The sequence below is a fragment of the Patagioenas fasciata genome, chromosome 6 (assembly GCF_037038585.1).
Source record: "Patagioenas fasciata isolate bPatFas1 chromosome 6, bPatFas1.hap1, whole genome shotgun sequence".
NCBI classification, from domain to species: Eukaryota; Metazoa; Chordata; class Aves; order Columbiformes; family Columbidae; genus Patagioenas; species Patagioenas fasciata.
The window spans coordinates 33,910,277-33,928,743 of record NC_092525.1 but is presented as its reverse complement, the minus strand read 5'-3'; positions in this window follow the sequence as shown (position 1 = coordinate 33,928,743).

Here is an 18,467-nt window from a genome sequence, read left to right as displayed (position 1 = left end):
GAAAATATACCTCCTTCCTATTCTGTAAACAGCAAGTTTCCAGTGAAAAACCCTGGCCTTCCTTGACCCCTGCTGTTATGTTTTAAAAATTAATGCAGGACACCAAGAGATCAATGTTTATTTCAGACAGGGAGCTTTTGGCTGAGCTGTAGCTAATGTCCTTGGCGTGTTTTAAGCAGCATATCGGAATGAATCATCTACTTCAGTAATACTGTATTATATTTCTGTCTCTAGTTTAGAGAAATAATGTGTAGCAAGGGAATATTTAAGGATTCAGTCTTCAATTTGGGAGACAATTATGCATACACATGCTGTGATAGGCAACTACAGTCCATTGAACAGCAACAACTCTGAACTGACACACTCCATATGCACCACTCAGTTGATTTACCTCCTGTAGTTTGAAATATCAACTATTCCTCCCACCTTGTATTTCCCAGAAGAATAATACAGAACAAAACCTCCTCGTAATTATATCATCCAAACCATTTTGTTTTTCTAAGGGTCTAACTGCATGATACCAACAGGAGCCTGCAGTGCTTTCTGGCTGCAGAGAGCAGTGCACACGTTGCAGGGGGTGCGTTACCCTCCAGCCATCAGCGCCACCCATTTTTTCTAAGCAGAGTATCAAATGCATGTAAAAAAAACCCAAAACCTAACAAATACTGATAGTTGTAACAATATGCGGCAGTCATCTCTGAAACTCAATGCTTTTGGGGGCCATTAAGATCCATTCTTGGTCTCAGAAATGCACTTTTTGCAGAGGAATATTCAGAGCTTGAGGTAAATCTGGCAGCTGGAGACAGGTGCTGGCTGTACTACTGTCGATCTCTCCTCTGAATTGCTGACTTACATTAGGTGCTATCAGTGACAATTTAGTTCTCCATGGGATGCAAGACCTATTATCTGGTTTCATCTCATTCAGTGGCTTCATCTCCCCCAGGAACTGCTCTCAGTAGTGATAATATCACATAAATGTACTATACAAGAGTTTGGTCCCTTGCAAACTTGCGTCTGTATCCTCTCTCTACCAAAGTGCTATAGCATGGAGTTTCTTAACATAAGGTTGCTTCCTTCCCAGTCTGTTGTTGCTGTGCAGTTCCAATTGCTGTAAATGCAGAATCTTCATGGATGGTGGCACTTCAAGTTCTTGTTTGGATGAAGTTTCAAATATAAAGGAGTAAAACAAATGTTTACAATTAAATAAGTTTTGGGGGATCATTTTTAGTCTCTCAGTAGAGCAAAGCAGAACAAGTCAAGCCATGCTCTGGAATGATACTCAGAAATATAGCCCATCCTTTGCAAGTCTTCTTTTCAACAAGAGTGGTTAGGAATCCTTCATTTTTGCCTAAACATGATATATTCATGGCTCCCTTGTTTCAATGATGAAAGATCAGATCTGAGTTGGCTCACTTTAGAATTTTCCCAGGAAAAGCCTACCACAAAATGAATTAGGAGAGCCAATGGGAGAATAAAAGTTGCATGTTTTGATTCCTCAGAGAGGAGCCTGGATGTCGTGTGGAGGCAGAGGTACCACATGCTGCCCCTGCCTTGCCATCCCCATCACAGACCATTGTGGGTACACAGCTGCCTCCCCAGGTGAGGAACCAGGACAGGTGTCCGTTCTTCCCCACATTCACCGCCTGCCCTGACTCTGGTGGCACCTCAGACAAACCTCTGCAGCAGCCCAGCCTGGGGATGCAGATCGAGGGACTGTGTACACTATTCCAGCATTCTAAGCTGAGAGTAAAATACTTCACGCTGCAGATTGTTTAGCAGCTCCAGCTCCTTGTAAGCAGCTACGCTGAAACACATTAGCCTGTTTACTTGAAGTTTAATCAAGGTGGGCAAACACATCCTCTTTTCTCCAGTATTTCTACCTGCAAAAAGCGGCCTCCTGCTTTCACATATACAAACGTTTAAGGAAGAAGTTGCAGCCTACAGTGTTCTTTTCAAACAGACAGGTTTTAACTTGTTTTGTGCAGAGGCATCTCACAGAGGCATGTCTCAGCTCTTTTGCAGTTTCGTGTGCAAATATTTACAATAAACAGCAACTGCCCATGAGGGGAGTGTGAGGTCAGCATTTCCTGGTTATGCTTTCGATTTAAGCTCAATAAAACCAAGGAAACATAACTGCTTCTTAATTTCTTTGCGCCATCATGACTGAAGTAGTATCTGCCAATACATTATCAGCAACCACATACCATCATCTAAAACTGAGGGCATTTTCAGGGCAAGAAGATTCGCAGGCAATTTTGGTGAGATATTTGTGTGCCTGTGACAGGAACAGGAAAAAAATCCTAAGAAACCGTGGGAGGAAAAAAACTAGCATGACAATGCCAGCTGTTGAAACAGCTTCTTTTGGAAGATCTCAGAGGTCATCCAAGTATGAATATTTATTGAAAATATACTCTGCCACCTTTGATTTCTCATGTACTAAGACAAGTTTTTATAGATATGTTATAGTTAAATGTGACTGCTTTCAAGAATGGTTAATTCCACTGTTAGGTGTTACTCTGTACTTGAATAACCTTTCAGACCTTTTCACAGACTTGTCATGCGATTGAAGAAAAATTGTAAGGGTAAGTTTTGAAAGGTTTCTAACCATTTAAAGGTTAGTTAATAGACTCCATAGCTTTATACAAACTTCAAAACCTTCTAAATCTGGAAGATACATGCTTCACTTGCAAGCTAGCAGTGTCTCATGTAATTAGGAGGACGGAAACCTCCTTATGAACAAAGAGTTTCTCACCCTGAGCTTGACGCTGTTTGCTTTCTCAGGGAGAACAATGCATGAGCAGTTACCTCCAGGACTCTGCAGCCAGTGCTGCTTCACAGCTTCCACATGTGAGCATCTGGAGACTCAGCAGCCACTGGGCTGAGCTCTGTTTTCACCACAGAAGAACATCACCTGTTCCTCGTTCTGAACCAGGACCTTCCCTTTGCTGAAGATGAAAGTTGCATGTGGGAAACAGCACGGAGAAAACCCCGCTAGTAACCAAAATACCTCAATCCTTAAAGATTCAGAACTGCATCAGGCCAACATAGAAGTAGAAATGGGAAAACTTGAGTATCATCCTCTCATACCTTGCTTCATATCTTGGACTGCTTTGGGTGAAACAGATGTGGTTGGTTGTTCTCAATGCCAGCCTGCAAGTAAAGCCCATTGAAGAATACTTCAACCAACAAATAGAAGGAAGTATTGACATTCTTTACAGTACCTTTGTAAATGAACAAAAATTCTTTGCATCTGGCATTTTAGTTTATCAAGCAGGTACTTTTCATTTTTTGCTAGGATATCATGTCCGTAATAGATGTGCAAAAAAAATGATCCAACAAAAACAGTTGACATCTATAAAGCATATTAAATATTGATGTCTGGCTTGGGACTTGGACAGAAGTGAACTGGTGACAAAGCAAAGGAACCATCTCAAAGAATGTTAAATAGTAAAAAACACCAGAAAGTATCTAGCTTAAATTACTTTTCCATTTCATTTCCTGATTCAACAACTTTTTCAAATGAATGAATGCATCTTCTTGATGAGTTTTCCAGCCTTGTTTTAGAACAGGAAATGGAAAAGACTGTGGTTCGTGCATTAAAAGCAAGGAGAAAGCTGTGTAAGCTTTATCATGTTTCCTCTTCACTCTAGGTAAGGTTGAACTCTGACTTTCTTGTAGGAAGCTTATTGGAATGGACAAATATTACAGATATTCTGAGAACAGCAACAGTTTTTGGCTGGTGACCTTTGCACTGATTATTTATGGGGAAAAAAAAAAAGTAAAACGAAGAAAGTATCTGTGCATGTAGAATAAATAAGCCCAGGAAACATGACATATTTGGGAAGAACATGAAGAGAAAATGTTCAACTGACAGTAGACAGGACTAAGCCACATCTTAGTGTATATTTTGCATGACTAAACACTGCTCAAAGGGCCAGGTGCAATAGGAGGCTTGTAATGAGCAATGAATAAACACTTTGCAGCAAAAAATTTCTACTGGTTTGTGTTTGGGGGACAATGTGTGTACGTGTGTACGTGTTTCCCCTCTTTTATCTAGCTCTCAAAACCAGATTAAGTGATAGGTCTCTTTCATTATTACAAACACAACTTCCACATCTGCGTGTCCGTAAGAGGGAGAGTGAAGTTGGTTCCAGTGACTGTATCTCAGGCCAGCACCATTGCACTTGGACCTCAGGACTTTGATGGGTACCCCAGTATTGCTTTAGCAGAAAACATTATTCATGCTTCTAACTCCCCTTTGTATTCATGTAAAGCAGCTTTACCATAAATGAGAACCAGCCCCAGATGTGTTTACAGGAAATACTACATGGGAAAAATGCATAGCCCTACAAATATAGAAACCTTTCCTCTCTCCATCCATTTTCAAACCTGAAATTTTCCTTAGACGTATAAAGACACATATAATTAAGGATACTGAGCTCCCTGTAGGGATGCAAATGCAGCCATGCTCTAAGTTAGGTCATTGAAACAGAAGTGGCAAGACAGGCCACTAATCAAGGAGAAAAACATTTATAGAAAGAAGCAAGGAAGGAAGGAGGGAGGGAGGGGGCGTGGTATGTCTGCCCACCGATCAAGCAGTGGCCTTGCACCTGCAGTGGGCTCCATTACAGAAGTGACACATTCTCCCCGTCGCAGCATCCCCAGACTCTTTGCCCAGAACCTGCCTTCACCCAGGTGCCCTTGGCAAGGCTTGGAGGGCACAAAGAAACAGCTTTTGTATTAGGACAGTATGAGCAGGGGCTCATGTATTGCTGAAATGTCATATCCACAGCTTCCCAGAGTCTTATAGACAGCAGGGAGATCACAGACAGGGCTTAGGCTCAAGTGCAAGACTTACTGAGTTCATACAGTAGTTTGAGGGGGAAAGGGCATCACTGGCATATACATTTTCACTGCAGTACAAACTGTTTTAAATTACCTTGTGTTTCATTGCAGGACAGGAGTTTGCAGTGTGGCAGTTGCCCCAGGTTTGTGATGAGGAGTCACCAGCTCCTCAGTGCGCAGTCGTGGGGCCGTGACCTGTAGTGTGGTCCTGCTCAGCACTCACACGTCTACCAGGCTCCAAATACATCCAATATGTCACCCCTTTTAAGTGAAATTCCATTGCATAGTAGTCACTATTTACAGCTACAAAGAAACCATGTGTGCAACCCTCCTCACACTTACAGACCTGGCAAGTCTCACTCAGTGAGAGAGCAGAAATTGTAGATGTTTGCCATTTTCCTCCTTTACACAGGTGTCAATGGAAGCTGACAGGGCCAGTGGAGAACATCAAAGCTGAGAGAGCTTTCAGCTATTTCTTTTACATAAAAACCTCTATTATGCAGCTGTCTCAAAGTTTGCAACATTTGAAGGAAATCAGTTGGGATGAAAGAGGAACTCTGTGCAAGTCAACTGTTTGCTATGAATCCTGGTTTTGCTTCTGTTCCAGGAGTAAAACAAGCACTTATAATGAACACTAAGAGACACACCAGGCAGCTATGGGATACTAGTTTCAGTACACTGGACCTTCTGGAAGGGCAAGTCTGCTCCCACTGGTGGCACAGGCAACATTGGAATATTTGTCTCCCAAAGCATTTTTAAACTGGTTAGATGGGAAAGAGCAGGCACTATCCCGGGGTAAACAGGGATGGAGGCACATTGTTGGATTGCTCACCAAATAACTTCCATGCACACTTTGCCTCTTCCTGAAGACCTTGCTTTTTCAAAACACTCTAATTTGAGGGCAGTTCTTCTTAAATCAAAAGCAAATAAAAGCTGTGTTTCTCCCCTGCCTGAAGGCTGACGGGGAGCAGATGACCCCAGAGCGGTTCCTGCCTGCCGGCACTGCCAGGGCAGGGCAGCAGCAGTGGACACCTCCTACCGTCCGTGATCTCCTCGCTGCTGGGGCTTCCCCTGCACAAGTCCACGACTCTGCACCTCTCTCTGCACCCACCCAAGTGTCCACCGTCCACAGCTGCAGCTGCACCCTCAGCCACAAGCCTCCAGTGCCAGACATGGTAGGTGGCACAGAACAGGGCAGAAACCCACCATTTAGCTCATTTCCTCCTATGTCGGGGACAGGTAGCACTTGTTCAGTACTATTTGATTCCCCACACTGCAGGGGAGAATTAAATAGCGTGCTTGGACACCTAGTCGGGAAGCTAATTGAAGGCACGCATTACTTACCTAGAAAGGCCATCTTTAAGTAAACTTTTTACAATGCGAGTTGTCATTCAGCACAAAGCCTCTTTTCACCAAAACACAACATTTAAGATCGCTCCAATTCCCTTAGAGCTCCTCTTTCTCCAAAGATCACACACCTCCTTTCTTATGTTACCAAAATGATACTCCCAGAAGCAGCAAGTAACACAGCAGCCATGCCAAAACAGTGGGAATGCTTTCCTATAATGCAGTTTCTTCCTGAGTGATGAATTTAAAGGAGGATGAGGTAAATTCACCCTTGTTTTATTCTCTGCAGTGGGGAAAAAACAGAGTAATGTCACGACTCCAGAGTCAGCAGATCAGTTATTCTGCCATTCTTCATTGACTCTTTCCCCATCCTTTTCAAGACCATGAGATATATTTTTATTACCAGCTCAGGGAATGAAAATAATGCCAGCAGTGAGTAGAGATGAAAGTTAACACTATTTAATGAGCAGTCCCACGATTCTCTCAATGCACATACATGCCTGTGGTTCAACTCATGTGCTACAGATTCAGCAGGGCAAGTCCGAATACCCTGCCATTAAATGCCGCCTATTCTGTTACAACAGTATGAAAGAAGGCAAAAGATGTGCCTCCCAAGGCCATGGTGTCTGTCTGTCTGTCCCTCCACAGTGGACATGGCATGAGACAAGATGGGAATACTCTGCAACACACCATGCTCTCACCAGCTGTTCTCAGAGAAGTTTCTGGTCTAAAATTTAGATACGACCCTTTGAGTTTTCTGTCAAAAATTGTAAAAGCTCATTAGTGTTTCTTATCAGTTTGCTGAATAGAGTTTGTGATCTGACTACTGAGCAAGCACAGGCATCAGCTGGCTCTGCGCTGCTCAGAGGATGCTTTTCCACACCAGCTGCCTCTGGTGCAGGGAGATTTACAGCGTGTATGTGACTGCCAGCTACAGACCTGATAATAACTAAACACCCACTTTTCACCTCTTCAGGTGCAATGGGTTAAGTCCAAATGTTCAGCTTTCACTTTTTCACATTCTAGAGTGCATAAATACACACCAGATGTGTGTGAGAGGGGACGAACTCCTGTCAGACTGAGAAAAACTGTGTCAGATTCTGCCTTAACATTTCCTCAACTTGGGAGCATCTCTCCTAAGTGTGGTACCTCAAAGGTGTATGTCACTGCAAGCTGTGCCCTTTGGGACTCAGTCTCCTGGAACTAAGGCACAAGTAAATTTAAAAGTCAAATACAGAAGACAGAAGCAATATGAACGTTTTATCTCAAGAGAAGAAGAGATCACAGTCTTGCCTTGGCAAGATGTTCATGGTAATTTCATACATCATTCTGCTGTCGGTAATTATTAATGAACAGTATAAAGTATGTGAATTTTTGGGTTGTTTTCTCACAGTCTTACATTTCTTTTTAGTTAGTTATGATCTGTCCAGTGAGATTAACTTTGTACTTCATATCAGAGGACTCAACACATTTACAGTTATTAATGTCTGTTTGGAGGACCATGTTTTTAAGTATCTGGAGATTGTAGCTTGGCTTTTTTTACACTTTTTCTGAAAACTGTTTTTTTCCACCTCAGAAATAAAACATTTTTCTCTGTTTATCTTCACAAGCTACAAAACTCTTAAGAGATTCCTTCTGCTGCAAAGTTTTATGTCAAGGGAACATGTGTCTTTTATTTTCAGAAACTTATATTGAGATATTGTGCCATGCATGAGATTTTTATTCTCAAAAAATAATAGCTAATGAAGAAAAAAGTGCTCTAAACATAAGATTAAATCATTGAAGACAGTAAGAGCATAAACAGAAGCTGATTTGTGATGTTTATCAGAGAGATGTTACTAATACCAACTGATCTGCAAAGCTCCACAGAAAAATGTACCCTGAGCTTCATAAATTTTCATTATGACTTTGCTGAAAATCAACTGTATTTAGATATAAGGCACAGTGCAGGTAGTGGACCTGATCACCAGAGGATACACTTAGTTAATCAAAAGTACTCCAGAAACACTATCAGAGTGCCTTTATTTGACTGAGTCCAGCTGGGAACATATTTCAGGAATAAGATTTGCAGTTAACTGGCAGCAGCTTAAACTGTTTGAGAAAGGTTCCTCTGCACAGAAGGACACAGTCCACATCCATACAAAGTCATATTTGACTTATAGATGCAGCTCCATCTTGAAGACAAGCTGCTGCCGACTCTTTCCAGCAGAGCTGGAGCTGAGCCACCTTCTGCTGTCACACAACCACCCCTTTGCTCAAAGCCTTTCGGGACAGAGCCCGGGCTGGTTGTTCCTCCTGCATATGGGAACACACTGGTAGTGCCACTGCTGAGAATCCTCTCACAGCAACCCACTCACTTTTCTTACATAAAACTTCTAAGCAAAATAAGTTCTCTTAGTAAAATAGCATTTACTGGAGCCATCAGCTTACGCCAGAGACAGCAGAGACAGTTTTTCCTTTACTGGCAGAGGTGTATTTCTACTGGCCCTTTCTATGACTTAATGTGTTATCAAGCAGTGTCTTTGCAGCCTAAACAGCTGTGGGAACTGAATAACTCCTCGCTGATACAACAGTTGAATTTTTAGTAATAATCCAGTAGGACTTTTTAAGTGAATAAGAGGGAAGCTGAGCTTTTGTTTTACTTGAGGGAATAACAGGGCCAGCAATTAGCTTTGAAAAGCCAACAGTGAGTAAACTAGGGGCACAATTCAGAACAAATAAACATGGAAATTTCCTGATATTTTTCCAAAGTGGTTCTTCAGGCTACCTCCACAGTGTTGATCCAGTGCTCGTTGGCAAGTGTTCCTACAGTTTCTACGGTCTTCCTCCAATACCTGATGATGGTCTTTCATTCAGCGAGCAAAAAAAGTGGCACCTGCAATGGCCAGACTTAGAGCGTTCAGTTTGATTTTTCTGCCTACACTTCTGCTGGACTTACTGTTGCTGTTTATACATCATGTCTTTGTGCAGAGCTTCCTCTGTACTGTTCTCACTCAAAAAGAAATGGGAGACTGTTTGGACTGAGATTGTGCAGAGCTTTCACTTTTCCATGCGGTGCAGAGCTTTGCTTTGTTGTAAAATAATTATTATTTCTTTTTCCTCCAGGTGTTATTGAGGGCCATGCTTGTGAGTTAATAAAAAATGCAAAATGCATTGGTGGGTTTAGGTCAACAACAACAAAAAAGCCCCACAAAATTAAAGATAAAAAAAAAAATAAAAACTTTTTCTCAAAGTCCTTTGCGTGGTCCCTTTGTACTGTGACAATAGTGGAAACTACCTCCGAGTGTGAAGTTCATAATTTCTCTCACATTTTAGCTTAGCTAAAAAGATAACTGTGGACTGGAAAAAAAGGAAAGGTCGCACCTGAGTGTAACTGTGGTTATACTGGAGCAGTGCAGGTCTGTCCTCAATCCAGTACTGGACGCACTGGGAGCACTGGTTTCTCCTCAGTGCTCAGCGGTGCGTCACCTCCCCCTGGGTCTCTGTCATCCCCGTCCCTGTCTCTGCGCTGGCTCCTGGGACACATCCCAGCTCCATGGCGGCTGCTCCTCACCCTCGCCAGTGTCACCATCGGGCATCGTCTTGGCCAGCGTCAAGTGGCACTGGCACCATCACTGGTCGAAGGGCTGTGAAAAATCCCGTGCCAAGGATCCGCAGGGTCTCTGCTGCCCTGCTGCCACCACACAGGTGCCTGGGCTGTGCCAGTGGCAGCTGCACCCTGCCAGATAAATATGCATTTATTGACCGAACAATTTGTGTTGTACAGATCAGTGTAATACGATTATTAATGTAATACTTCTGTTTCAAGAATGACTGAACATTGGTGGGCAGGAGAGAGCACCTTCAGTGAAATGGAGTCAGCGATGCTTGGCGTAAAGCACAGCGTAGCAGTATGCTTTACTGCCATTCCTTTTCATTTTATCACAGCCTATTCTTAACTCCCTCTTTAAAATGTACATATCTTTTTTTAAGGATCCTCACTTAAAAACAGATCAAGAATGCTAATTTAGCTGTAAACATAATCCATCTGGCACCTTTGAAGTATGTTCTCTATTTCACTAAAGCCAAGATTGCTCACTAACTGTTAACTAAAGTATCTTCATCCGGTGGGCCACAGCCTATAAAATTAAAACTGTGAATAATAAAATGAAGGCAACATAAAAAGTTTCTTTTGATCTGGAGTTTTCCCCCGCCAGAATGAAATCACAAGTGCTTCATTATGTTTTATAGACTTACAGAAGTTCAAGGCTAACACTAGGCAGAAATTGGTTGTCATCACTGGATTACATATTTATGATTCAATCAGATATGGTTATTGGTTATGATAATTCCTGCAAGAGTGCATCCATGAATAAAACCAGCAAGTATGGTGATCATATATAGTCACAGAAATGTTTAGGCTTACCTAGAAGCACCATTACTACCTGTGGGAATAAAAATCAGCATTTTACTCTGGATGGCTAGAGACAAAATAAGAAGCAAGACACTGGCAACATCTAAAAACATGCAGGTTTCATCTAAAATGCAGATGTTCCCACCTGATTCCAAGGATGTACTGCTACATTGCTTGGGTGCAGCAGTAAAAGCCCATTCTTGACTGTATTTCCAGTCAAACACCTCTGCAAAAGCTGCCTGCAGAGATGAGCTGATCCTCCAAATCAGATTCAAGCAAACTGGCCTTCCATGGGGAAAACTTCTTCCAGTCACTGCTAATGATGCTGGGGACAAAATATCCTGTGCCAAGGAAGAGCAAAAGGTTGCTGAGGTGGTTCTAGCTCTTGATCCATACGGTAGAAGGAAAAGAATTGGCTTTATTTGCCGGGCTGTGCAGGAGTGCTTCCGTGGCTGACTGTGCCTGGGGTTCAGAGGATGTCTTTGGTGGGGCAGGGCAGCTTCTCAGGGGTGAGTGTTCATTAAGGAAATTAATTTTCATGCCTCTCACACCACTCTTACTGGACCTACTTCAGGAGTCTGACAAGTGGGCATTTGGGCCTCTGCGGGATGGTCTTTTCTTCTTTTTGCGATCCTGTAGTCCCGTTTATTTTCCAGTTATTGTAATCTACTGTGATGCCTTACTAGGAAAGACACAGGAGATGGTAGGTGCCTTAGCTGATAACACTGAAAGATGCATGAGATGCAATTTTGCTAAAATTAGGGCCTGTTCACTTGCAAGTACAGCTTTACAAAAGCTTCTTGTCGAACGTATGAAGCATAGGTCTTCTCAAAGGAAACTGAGGCAAATGAGCAAAGTCCAATATACAATGACTATTCAGGAAGAATGAAGTAGAATAACAAAACCAGAATTTCTTCCAGGTTATTGACCGTGAGTCTGAGATTTCCTGGGTGCCTTACATTAAGTTTTACTGTCTGATGTGTAAGTAGAATTTTAACCTTATTTTACCAATTTCAATCTTTATCTCCTATCTAAGATCAATATACTCATTAAGAAGAAGGGTTTCAGCTAATGAGGTCAATATAATTGAAAGGCTGTTCAAAATCATTTTTCCTGAGCAGATGCTCCAGAGAGCCAAGCCAAATTTATCATTTGGTTTCACAAACTTCAAGGTTATGTGAGGAACTGCAAACCCCCTGATTATTTATTTAGAGGAATCTAAATATAGCTTCTTTTTAATGTTTTAGTACCTAGTGAATTAAACAGCTGTCAGCAATATGTTCTTCTGAGAGGTGTTCATATGAACGCTGGCTGTTGTTTCTAATTTCAAAAATGTGGTCATAGTCGATAGTCACCCACAGACAGGTGTGCAGTCCAGATATAAATGTTGTATTTGACAGCATTAAATATGAAGATGGTAATACTAAGTTTTACATAGTGGAACAATAAGAGCTCTAAAATTAATATTGAATGCCTTGACACTTCAGATGGTCACCAGGTGCCTTATCCTATGAATTTTACATCACTAGGGATATATTTAAGACATATGATTTGCGGTGCAATATTTCACCAAAATTGATGAATTCACATGTTGAATTATGTTGGGTAAAATAATTTCTCATGTTTGACGGATTTAAGTGGTCTAACGCACGGAAGTTATTTTTGTCCCATGCGTTCTGTGAGCACTTAATACAGATATTTCAAGTAGGCAAGCTAAGGATCTGGAATATGATCACTAACTAAAAAGGTACTGCACGTGTTTATGGACAGGTTGAATTGGTCCATGCTTCTCTGCAGGTCTAAATAAAACAAAAAGCCCAGCCTCAGAAACTACCTATAGATTTTTACTTCACATACAGCAAGCAGAAAAGTATATGGCAAAGTCCTTGTCAGGTTGATGTCACTGGCAGAACTTCTTTGGAGTTTTAATAAAACCTGGGTCATTGACTCCAACGAGTACTATTAGAATATAAAAAAATTAATTAAGTAGAGACTGAGAATAGAAGCAGCAGTTGCTTCATTTGATATAACACATTGTGTGAATTAAAACTATTTGTCTTTGTTTCTTCTCAACTAAGAATAATAGCATGTCTGAGAATGTGTGGGAAAAGTTGCATACAACCTCCATACTGAAGTTCACAAATTAGTGAGTTTCTTTTCCCAGGGTGCTATATGCAGACATTATTTTTAAAGAAGGAAGGGAGGGGAAGTAGAAGAATGAAACCAAGTGTTCTGAGATATTTCTGTATGAGAGTATTATTTCATTTTAGCTCGGAATAGTGGCATGCCAGACAAAAGGCTAAAGCCACAAACATTCATGGTGTCACTTTGCTCACAATTTTTTTTTTATGTTTGTGTGCACGCCTGGAATATGTTACATATCCACACATTTCTCATACAAGTGTGGGACTGTGAATCGCCACCACGTGTGCCTTCGTGTCTGAGCACTGGGAACACACTCACTGCTGGCAGAGCTCAGAGCACCTTCCATGAGCCAACAGAACATCACCAAAACTCACTGCAGGAGCAGAATAAACAGAGCAGTTCATTGAGAACAGTTCACTGCTTTGAAGGAAACGTCTGGGCCTGGTATTGACCCAGAAATTGTTTATTAATAGCCTATGGATTTTCAGTTAATAAAATTTTGATGAGTCTAAGTTACTCTTGAGTAACGTATTGGTATGGAAACAATCTAGTTCAAAGAATGATTAATCCGTTCCAGTGCGATAGACGTTAAGCAAGGATAATTAATGCCAGATTTTTAGATTCAAGCTTCTGAATGGCTAATCAAAGAGATACAATGGCAAGATAATTCAGGAAGTCTGATCACATCTCACATGCCCCAGCAGAGGCCTCATCTATCATAAAAGCAACTTGACAGCATAGTCAGACATTGTAACTAAAACTATGCATCCCACATCAAGCCATTCACCCAGAACAAACTGCTTGGGCATTCACCTTGGAAGGATTTCTGTAATTTATGTGCTCTTTCACACAACTTTGCAAGTGTATATGAACCTTCATTATTATTATCTCCTGTTGGAGGCACTCCTTTTATGTAATCCCATACCAAAGCAGATGCTAAATCACTAAATTCTAGGCTCAAATCTAGCAACCTTGGACATACCTGTAAATACTTCATCCATGTATATGGTTCTTAGATACATCTTTTCATGCTTTGGGGAGTAAAGTCTGACATGGAAAATGGAGTATGAGGTTCACTACTACTAACCAATACTTGTCCAGGAAGTTAACAGTTACAGTAAACTACACTTTTCCCCTGTTTAAGCAAATGATACCATGAGCCTAATAACTCTAAGATTTTAAAACACAAATTGCATCCAGAAAGCTAAAACCAGCAAATTTAGGATGGTCCTGAATAAGTAAGGAGATTTGTAGAGAATCTATTGGGGCAGGCAGTTGCTGTTACAGTTTTCCTTTAAGATTTGGGCTACTTGTGCTAAAGGCAAACAGCAAAAACATAGCACCAGAGAATAATTACTGAGTTCACACTGAGGTATTTTTGGCCGTACATGACTGGCCAAATTACAGCTGTCAGTGAAATGTGCCATTTGTGAAAAAATGAAGTGCCTATACAAAATGAAGTATTCACTGTAGAGTCAGATAATCCCTGGGAAGTACATCATCAGGAATTTGTGAACCTTACAAAGCTAATGTAAATAGCAATATGTAAAGCAAAGACGTAAGCAACAAGTCTTGGGGCTAAATTACATCTTCACTTGGACTGCTGCAGCTGCAGTGAAGAGAAAACTCCAGCCTTAGACTAATGTGTGCAAAGGTATTTCTAATGTAAGTCTGATTCAACTTCCAAAATAGGTTTTAGAAAATTAATAAAAAAATGTGTTTGTTCCTGCCTGGAAGAAAGTTGAAGGAAAGAACTCACGGTGAGTTTCAATATTGTTCAAGGAAAGGACAACCAAATCACCAAGGCATCCTTCAGAAACTCCAGAGAGTGGTTAGATCAAGTAACGTGAGTTTACCAAGAGACACAGTGAGCAAGGATGTTTAGAGGGCTTGTGAAAATCTGGGTGCTTGGACACTAAAGTTTTTGTGTTTTGTCTGATCGTTCAAAGTACCCTCACAAAAGACACCTTCACAGAAAAAGCCACTATTTTTCCATTATGTGATACTGAGAAGTGCTCCAAAGGGGGCAGAAATGGATGGAGCAAAGTTCCTAGTTTAGCAAAGAGTTTTAATTCATTAAATATAGTAAGAAGACAGAGGAGAAAGGAAATACTTGATGTTGATCATTCAAAGCCAGATATGATGCCAAGAACTGATTAGACTGCTAGCAAGAAACAAGACTGTGTATAAAAACCATAAAGTCATCCTGTTTCCAGACATTAGCTTGGTAACCAAAGCCAGAAGACCTAAATCCTAACAAGTGGTATTTTATAAAAAGCATGAACTGCAGCTGATGCCACTGTTCCCAACAGATGTGAGTATTGCTTAAGCACACTAAGTTCGAGAGTGGAACCATGCCCAGAATGGTATCAACAAGCAGTACCTACCAGGATTCAAGCGATGTCTTCCACAAAACAACAGCATGGAGTATTTGTTTCTGTTACTGGGATTTATTTCATTCTGGGGGAGCTTGTTTTGTTTCAGATCTTGGAATTATGAGTCTACTAGAAACATGCCAGTCGAAGACAACCACATTTCCCCTACATTATATGTGCATACTGAAAGAAAAAGCAACCAGACTACCACCTCTGAGTGCTTCTGTCTGGGGAAATCCCCCAGGAAATACAAATAAGTATTTAGATGTTTATTTCTGCATCACACACACCTGATAAAATATGTCAGTGCTTCAGTATAACTGCATTGAACTACTAAGGGTTGGGATGTCATCAGTAAATGTCAGAACAATATTTGAACTCTCCATTTACAGAACTCAAAGTTCATTTTTCTCTACAGACACACTATAGTATTATACGTCTTCAGAAATACCCATCTGATAAACAGTCATCTCAGTAAAACAATACCTTACAAAAGTAAGAGAATTATTTGAAATGGAAATAAACTGGATGTTTAAAACATTTTTAGAGTTAAAATTCTTACAAGATAAATTGGATCATTCAGCTTCCACCTAACTCCAGAGAAGAGCAAACACCTAATTTTATATTATTTAAAGATAATTTCCTCTCAGTTGTTCCTATCAACAGCAGGCTGCCACCTACAGAGATGCTATCTTCTGCTAATTCCAGGATCTTCTGATCCTGTTGACCCTGTTCCAGAACCACCATCCTTGCTTTCCAAAAACATACTGAAGCTCCAGGGTTCCATAAAACGATGGAGAACAGAAGTTACTGAAGAAAAGAAAATTGATTAATCCTAAACCACTTTGTCTGCCTGTAACAATTCTACAATTTGCTACAGCAAATTCCACTTCAAGTTCTAATGTCATCTCTTACAACACAACCAAATTAAACAAACAAACAAACAAACAAAACAAAACAAAAAACAAACCTAAACAGTGGCATGTAAACGTTGATGTCATTACTATGGTTTATGCGGTTCATAAGACACAGGGCCTAATATTCTACTGTATGGTAAAAAAATCAGAGACAAATTGGAAATAAAGCCTAGGACAGAATGAAGAAAGTTTGCCTGCACTCTGGCAAAGGATTTGCACAAAGACTTGAAAACTCCTATATTGGGCTCTTCCTGCAGGTGTCTTTTTTTTTCCCATCAAAAAAGAATGAAACCTTGGTACAAAACAGTTCACACTTTGCAGCATATTAATGTACTGATTTTCTCAAGCAGAGAGAGCAAGCAGGAGGAAAACTTATGGAAGAGGAACAGTCAATGTCCTGAGAATAACCTGAAATGCCAGCTTAGCATTTTTGCACTTCAAAAATGTCTTTGACTTTTATAAACAGGCATGATGGTAAAATTGAGGCCGTTAAAAATACATGGTTTACTTTGGTAGTTTATAATTCACAGTGGCATTTAGTGGGTGGAGTTGTAAATTAGTAAGTGGACTGCTGCCACAGCAGAGCCGGCTGCTGCTCTGCAAAGGAGAATCTTTGCTAAGAATAGGAATGTGGTCACCGTGATAATGAACAGGGGCTCGTTGATGGGAGATCTGGAGATGGTTCTTGGATGTGTAACAGCTGCTCGAGAAATTAGATGTTATCGAAGATTTTTTGAAATATTGAATTGGATGAAAAGCATGCAAAACTTAACCAGTAAGACTTAGTTTCAATGTTTAGTAGTACCACTGAAGGGAAAAGTGGCATATGAAATACTTAGGTTGTTGATAAATTGGAAGGTACATTTTTACAGCCAACAAAAAGCTGTTTATTTTGCCGTAAGAGGGAAGCAAGATTGCAGCAGTCTCTACACATGAAACTGTCCTTTTCCCTATCACTTTTAAACAAAGTAGATTAATCTGCCATAAAAATGATATGATATGTTAATCTGGTATTCGATCCCATCTGTCAAACACTCAAACAAAAAAGGCCATTCATAAGTCAGTCACTTCCTGGAAACAATATTACTGTTCTCAATATTATCAGCATTTTAAAGACACTGGATTTCTCTGGGTGGGAATTATTTACTTACCAGTAGGATGACATTCCTTTGGACTGTAGGTAGCTGTAAAAGCCTTTTCCAAAGGTTGCAAGTATTACATCAAGAATCCTAAATGAAAGGTACAGACAGATATGGACAGGATTATAAAACAGGTTCCACCTTCAAACATTTGGAAGCTTGGCTACTGAGTGACAGGTGCTCTATGATGACTGTTCAGCCAGAAGTACACAAGAAAATACACTAAACCCAAGTGCACACCAGTGTGACCTGTAACTGCAATAAATTCATGGTTTTGATTGCTTGAATTCAATCAGTGGACATGACCATAGTGCTCTCACTTCCCTGTCCTTAAGGAACATGTTTGAGTGATGTCAGCCTAAAAATGATCCACAGGAAGCTTTCACTTAAAAGCAGAAAGAAATCTGTATGAAATCACTACGTCTTCCCCATACCCTGCACAGCCCGTTCCTATCGGCATGTGCTTTGACCCCTGTTTGTGCTGGCCAACCTGTCCACAGAGAAAGCCAGGTCACTGTTCCTGTAGAAAAATCACCAACAAAGGGATTGTGGCACAAGAAGTCTCTGATCCGGTTCTTTTCTGAGACAGGGTGCTGGGCACAATTCTAGCAGAGGACATTTTGGGCTGCATGATAATGGTTCCTCGTTAAACTTTTCACAGAAATCCAAGTGTTGATTGCATTCACCGTTAAATAGATCAAAGGCCCAGTCAAAAGAAATCTTGTGCTAGTAACCCAGATAGCAAAAGACAGGCTGAAATCAAGTTACTGTACATCTTTGTATCATTTATCAATGAAGAGTGTACAATTTTCCACAATGACCTTTTAAAAACCAGTCATGGACTGGATTCAACACTTTATTTCTGAAATCTTTCCTTCATAGATGACGACTTTCAAAAGGTTTTGGTATTTTATAAGTAGCACAGGCAGAACTATATTAATAAAAATATGATTGTGTGTGTACCACAAAAAACCCCAAATATAACAGAAATATTTGCTACTAGTATAACTTATATATAATAAATAATACTATTTTTTTTAAGTGCACACAAGTAGATCATTATGATGCATCAGTATTTCTTAGGATGGATAAGCATTTGGACAAAAAAGAATAACAACCTTCTACGCATTATAAATAATAATGAAATATTACATATAACAAACATGTATTCTCTATGTACAAACTAACTTATGTTTTCAGTTTAAAAATATATATTATTTAAATACACATTCTAAATTACATATAACTTATCTGAATGTACTACTTTTCAAAAAAACATATCACAGTTCTGTAAGCATATATCTAT